We start from the raw sequence: 6,111 nt of genomic DNA on the forward strand, positions 1-6,111 counted from the left end.
TAGCTTCTCAATTGCTTCCACCTTAGCCTTGTCCACCTCGAGGCCCTTGCTTGAGATTTTGTGTCCTAGCACAATGCCTTCTCTTACCATGAAGTGGCATTTTTCCCAATTCAGAACCAAATTGCTCTTGACACATCTTTTCAATACCTGTTCAAGGTTATTAAGGCAAGTAGGGAAAGAGCAACCAATGACAGAAAAATCATCCATGAAAATTTCTACTGCTTCTCCTACCAAATCAGTAAACAAAGCAAACATGCATCTCTGAAAAGTTGCAGGGGCATTACATAGCCCAAAAGGCATTCTTCTGAATGCAAACGTCCCAAAGGGGCACGTAAAAGTGGTTTTGTGCTGGTCTTCAGGAGCAACCGGGATTTGGTTGTATCCCGAATACCCATCTAAGAAACAAAAGAATTCTTTCCCAGCTAGATGATCCAGCATTTGGTCAATAAAAGGAAGGGGGAAATGATCCTTTCGGGTAGCATTATTTAATTTCTTGTAGTCTTGACAAATCCTCCACCCAGTTATTTTTTTGGTGGCTATTAACTCTTGTTTGTCATTTTCAACTACAGTAATGTCGCCCTTTTTTGGAACGCATTGCACAGGAGCAACCTATTTACTATCTGAGATGGGATAGATTATACCTGCATCAAGCCATTTGATGATTTCTTTTCTTACCACCTCCTTCATATTGGGATTCAGCCTCCTTTGATTCTCCACAGATGAGCTGTCAGGGTCTTGGAGCAAAATCTTGTGCATGCAAATTGTTGGGCTAATTCCTTTTATATTAGCCATGGTCCAGCCGATTGCTCCTTTGTAATCTTTGAGCTTTTGTGTGAGTTGAAGTTCCTGTTCATGGGTTAGCAAAGAAGAAATAATCACAGGGAGAGTGTTGTCTTTACCCAAATAAGTATATTTCAGGTGTTCAGGTAAGGGCTTTAACTCCAAGGTAGGTGGTTGCTCTACTGAAGGCAATTTCGGTCTTTGCTCTTGCTCTGATCGGTTTAAGGATTCAAAGACCCTTTCTTTCCTTCCCTGGGGTTGGTGGAAACTGATGGATGCAAGGTATTCTTCCAGCTCCTCAAAGTCCTTAATGCCTATCTGTGGCTGCAAATGCTCCTGCTGTTCTTCTCGTATGACCGAGTCAAGGATCGAAATGCTAGAGCATTCCTCAGTGTTATCTTCATCAAACCTTATTGCTTTCATGACATTAAACTTCACTTCTTCTCCGTTTACACTCATAGAAAGTTCACCCTTTCTGACATTTATGATAGCATCACCGGTAGCCAGAAATGGTCTGCCCAAAATTATTGGAACTTCTTGATCTGCTTCAAAATCTAAGATGATGAAGTCAGCTGGTAGAATGAACTTGTCTACTTGGACAAGGACATTCTCAATTTTTCCTTCTGGCTTGCTATAGATCGGTCTGCAAGTTGAAGAGTGACTGTGGTTGGTCTTGCTGCTCCTATGTCAAGCTGCTTGAAGATGGAAGCTGGCATTAGATTTACACTTGGGCCCAGATCGCAAAGTGCCCGACCAAGATAGTTATTCCCAACTGTACACGGGATAGTGAATATACCAGGATCCTTTAGTTTGGGAGGAATTTTAGTCAGGTACTTGCACGATTGTTGAGTGAGGGCTACGGTCTCAAACTCTTCGATCTTTCTTCTTTTTGACAAAATGTCCTTCATGAATTTTGCATATGAAGGCATTTGCTCCAGAGCTTCTACTAGAGGGATATTTATGTGAAGTTGTTTCATCAAGTCAAGAAACTGGCTAAACTGCTTATCCTCGTGTTGCTTTTTCAACCTCTGTGGAAAAGGAGGCTCGATCGGTTCACTCCTTCTCTTGCATGGGGGAACATAAGTTGGAACTGAAACTGGTTCACTGACTTTTGTTGCTCCAAGTTCTGCTACATGTGTTGCGTCATCCGGTTTGATTTCAGCAGACTCATTGCCTTGGACCTTCTCTTCTGGTCCTGTCTGTGCTTCAAGGTGTGAAGGGTCAGTGGCTTCTTCAACTTCCTTTCCTATGGGCTGTTTTGCTGGTTCGCGCTTTCGAGGTCGTGCCACTAAGTCTGGGGGTGGTAAGGTTTTTCCATCTCGCAGGCTTATAGCATTACAATGCTCCTGGTTATCTTGAGACGGCTTTTCTGTATCACTAGGGAGTGTCCCTGGTTGCCTCTGTTTGAGTGCTCCAGCCAGCTGACCAATTTGGGTTTCTAGGTTTCGCATGGCTGCGCTGTTCTGATTCATGTACTCGTTGACAGAAGTCTCAAAGGATTGGGACTTCCCTTCACCCTTATCCCAATTTTGTTGGTTCTGCCTGGGATACGGGGGTCGGTTCTGGTAGTTTCCTCCACTACCTCCAGCATTATTCTGATTCCTCTAGCCTCGGTTATTGTTCCCTTGATGGTTGTCATTGCTCCTGTTGTTGTTGTCATACCCTCCTGCATAGCACACATCAGCTAGATTGTTACAGTCCTCATATTCATGAGGACCTCCACAAGTGGGGCAACTCTGACTTGATTGAGTCAAAAGAAGTTGCTCAGTTGTTTTTTTCTGTTCCATGGGCTTCCAGTTTTTTATAGTGTTCTGGAGCGAAGCCATTTGTGCAGAAAGAGCATCAGCTGAGCTTAGCTCAAGAACTCATGCTTTCTTAGGAGCACTGTGTCGTGTGGAAGGCCATGAAATATGTTTTTTTGAAAGTTTTTCCAACAACTGGTAGGTTTCTGGATAAGTAAAATCCAAAAGATCTCCCCCTGCGGCTGCATCAACAGTTGCTTTCAATGGTGGGGTTAAACCATGAGAAAACGTGTGAATGATGCCCCAATCAGAAACTCCATGATTCGGGCAGATTCGTATCAACTCTTTAAAGCGTTCCCACGCTTCATACAAACTTTCTCCATCATACATTTGAAAAGAAGCTATATCAGCCCTCACTTGGGCTTGTTTTGCTTGGGAAAAAAATCGGGTAACAAACTGTTCCGCCAATTGCTCCCAACTGGTGATGGAGTTTGGGGGCAATGTTCTCCTCCATTCTTTGGCTTTTCCAGCTAAGGAAAATAGAAAAAGCCGCATCTGTATGTTTTCTTCCGAAATACCATGAACCTTGAAATTGTCAACTATCTCAGTGAAATTGTCCAAATGACTGTGAGGGTCTTCCATGGAACTGACCAGCGTTTATAATCATTTGGAACATTGCAGGTTTTATTTCAAAGTTCGGGATATTCAGAGGAGGGGGAACATAGCCTCGTTCTGGATCGTTTCTGAAGGGAGCAGCCATATCATTCAATGATGGCCCTCTTCCTCCATTCGTTCCTTGTTCAAGCTCATGATTATGATTTCCATTGTTATCATTGTTTACAACCTCCTCCATTGTACTATTTTTCAACCTTTGAACTCTTCTTCTATTTCTGAAGGTTCTCTCGGGTTCTGGATCAAAAAGTACTATTTCCAGTCCAAGTTCTGTAGGTTCTGTGCTCATACAAATGGAGGAGGTTTATTAAAACAAAAAGACTGCGATTAAACAGCAAAAATGTTTCCTTAAAAATGCCCTTTCTTGCCAAATGATCCCCGGCAACGGCGCCAATTGCTTGGTCGAACCGAGAGCTGCTCGGGAATATTTCTTTTCAGAGAGCAAAAGTGTAGAGTAGTAATCAGGATTGCCAACAGGAGCGATCTACTCTGACTAAGAGCAACCCTCTTCAACTTATACGCAAGCGTACGTATCAAGCAATATAGGGTATTGTAGCCCCAGATGTATCATCCTCAGGGAGCAGTTGTGAAGTAAGAAACGCTAAAGGAAACTTAATTTGTAAAATGGAGCAATAAAAGAAATTACTATTCTCAGCTAAGCTTCACAAAGAGCAGTCTCTGAGCAGCTAGTTAAACAATGTTAACCATTCTGAATCAGATGAGAGCAGTGAATGACTTAGCACGGTCATCGAATAAAAAGGCATCAATGGAAGTAACTTTAAGAGCAGTTAACGAAATGGAAGTAAGAGCATCAGCTGGTAAGACACAGTTCAGTTATCGTGAAGAAAAGGTTGTGATAGAAGTTGAGTTAAGATTAAATTCAGAAAGAAAAAGATCAAGTAGGTGTTACGGGTTCCATGTTTTCATCCATTTGGTTAACCCTGCCTGGTAGCATATTTTACAAGTGGATTTTGCTCCTTCCCTTGTTTTGCTATAGGTAAGCAGAGGGTAAGGCCTTACTCTCCACATTACTCCATAGTACTTGGAGTTATATGCAAGGAAACCATGCTGCCTTCTCAAAAGAGCATGGATTCACATGGCAGTGCTCCCCATTCCAGGTGTTTCTCCCTCCTTTCTTCAGGCTAAACTACCCCAGGATTTTGAGAATGCTCCACACGCCTTTGTCAGTGTTTCATCAACCGAGTGGTCCCGGGATGAGGTTGCCAGCCCAAAGGGTTTCACAAAATCAATAAATTAAACCAAAGAGCAACTCAAAATTCATTTATAAAATATGTGTTCCTTACAAAGCTATCCTAAGACAAAAGCGATTACTTCTATGGAACCCTCACCTACTTAAAGGAAGTTAGCTCCTAGTGAGCATTTTTACAAAGAAATAAGAAAACAAAGAGACAACGAGTCCTAGGATGGGTGCTGATGATGCCCTTTATGAGGATTGGTTGTTCCTTTTATAGGGTTCTTCATTTGATCTCCATTGTTCCTTTCATCAAGGGTTGTGCTTCGTCTAAATCCTCTCTAATGGTAGCTTTGCTTCTTGCCAGCTTGGCCTTAAATGGAAGTGGTCCCCCTTGCTTTTGGCTCCCTTTGTGAGTAGGAGTATCGGATTCAGGGTGGCACCTCCACTCCTTCTGCTGTAGCTGACGTGGTGGCTCCCCATTGCTCAGCTTCTTTGCTTTCGTACTGTAGCAGAGGCAGCACCTCCACCTTCTCTGCTGTAGCTGACGTGGCAGCTCCCTATTGCTTCTTTTGACTGCTGTTGTACTATAGCAGACTTCTTTTTCCTTTCTGCGCAACACTCCTTCTTCTCTCTTCATTTTGTGGTTCCTTTTTGATGGGCCTTAGGTGTCCTGAACAAAGCAAACTAACCCAATAGTCATAAGAGAAAAAGATAATGTTAAATTTGCTCCAGGTCTACCTTAATTCCCACTTTCGGCATTGCTCTAGTCCACTATTCAAAACAGTTGCTCTATATGAAAAGAAGAAGGTTAAAGGGCGTGATTTATAACCAAGACATGGGTTTTGTGGAACAATTTGCACTTAATGGGCCTCAACTCTTGAGGACTATCACTCGTCCTCACGCTCTTAAGTACACTCCTCAGGAGTCCTTCCGGTCCACTGCACCTTGACCATCGGAATGATCTTGCTCCTCAGCTGCTTCTCGCCACGATCGAGAATCTTTAGTGGTCCGACGGGAGTCTTTAGGTTCTTTCGAACCTCCACATCATCCGGTTGCACCACATGCGACGTATCTGCTATGTACCTCCGAAGCTGAGACACGTGAAACACGTCATGGATGTTAGCCAGGTTCGGAGGCAAGGCAAGCCGGTAGGCAACAGGTCCTACTCTACCAAGGATCTGGTATGGCCCAATAAACCGCAGGCTCAGCTTCCTCACTCCGAGTGCTCGTCCAACACCGGTGACAGGTGAAAGTCTCAAACACGTGCTCACCCTCATTGAACTCCAGTGGTCGATGCTTGACATCGTAGTAGCTCTTCTGGCGATTCTGCGCCTGCTTCAACTTTTCACGGATCATCTGGATCTGCAGGGTGGTATCTTGGACAAAGTCCAAGCCAAACAACTCACGATCCCCAACCTCAGACCAGCAGGTAGGTGTACGACACCTCCTACCGTAGAGCGCGTCGTAGGGTGCCATGCCCAGGCTAGCATGGAAACTGTTGTTATACGAAAACTCCACCAATGGAAGGTACCTATCCCATGCCGAGCCCTGCTCCAACGTGCAAGCCCGCAACATGTCCTCCAAAGTCTGGATAGTCTGCTCAGTCTGTCCATCAGTCTGAGGGTGATAGGTTGTACTCAGTCTCAACTGCGTACCAAAAGCTCCCTGCAGCGCCTCCCAGAACCGAGATGTGAACTTCGGGTCCCTATCACTAATGATACT

General features: G+C 44.1%; 1 non-coding gene across 1 annotated transcript; it reads left to right on the forward strand.

Annotated features, from left to right (window-relative positions):
- Nucleotides 1-2,835: 2,835 nt before the first annotated feature.
- LOC133309615 (small nucleolar RNA R71) lies at nt 2,836-2,940 on the forward strand. Its single transcript, XR_009751352.1, has one exon. It is a non-coding gene; the product is annotated as a small nucleolar RNA R71 (small nucleolar RNA).
- Nucleotides 2,941-6,111: the final 3,171 nt, after the last annotated feature.

The sequence above is a fragment of the Gastrolobium bilobum genome, unplaced genomic scaffold, assembly GCF_033153095.1.
Source record: "Gastrolobium bilobum isolate Gb01-03AN ecotype WA unplaced genomic scaffold, APGP_CSIRO_Gbil_v1 utg71111, whole genome shotgun sequence".
Classification (NCBI taxonomy): Eukaryota; Viridiplantae; Streptophyta; class Magnoliopsida; order Fabales; family Fabaceae; genus Gastrolobium; species Gastrolobium bilobum.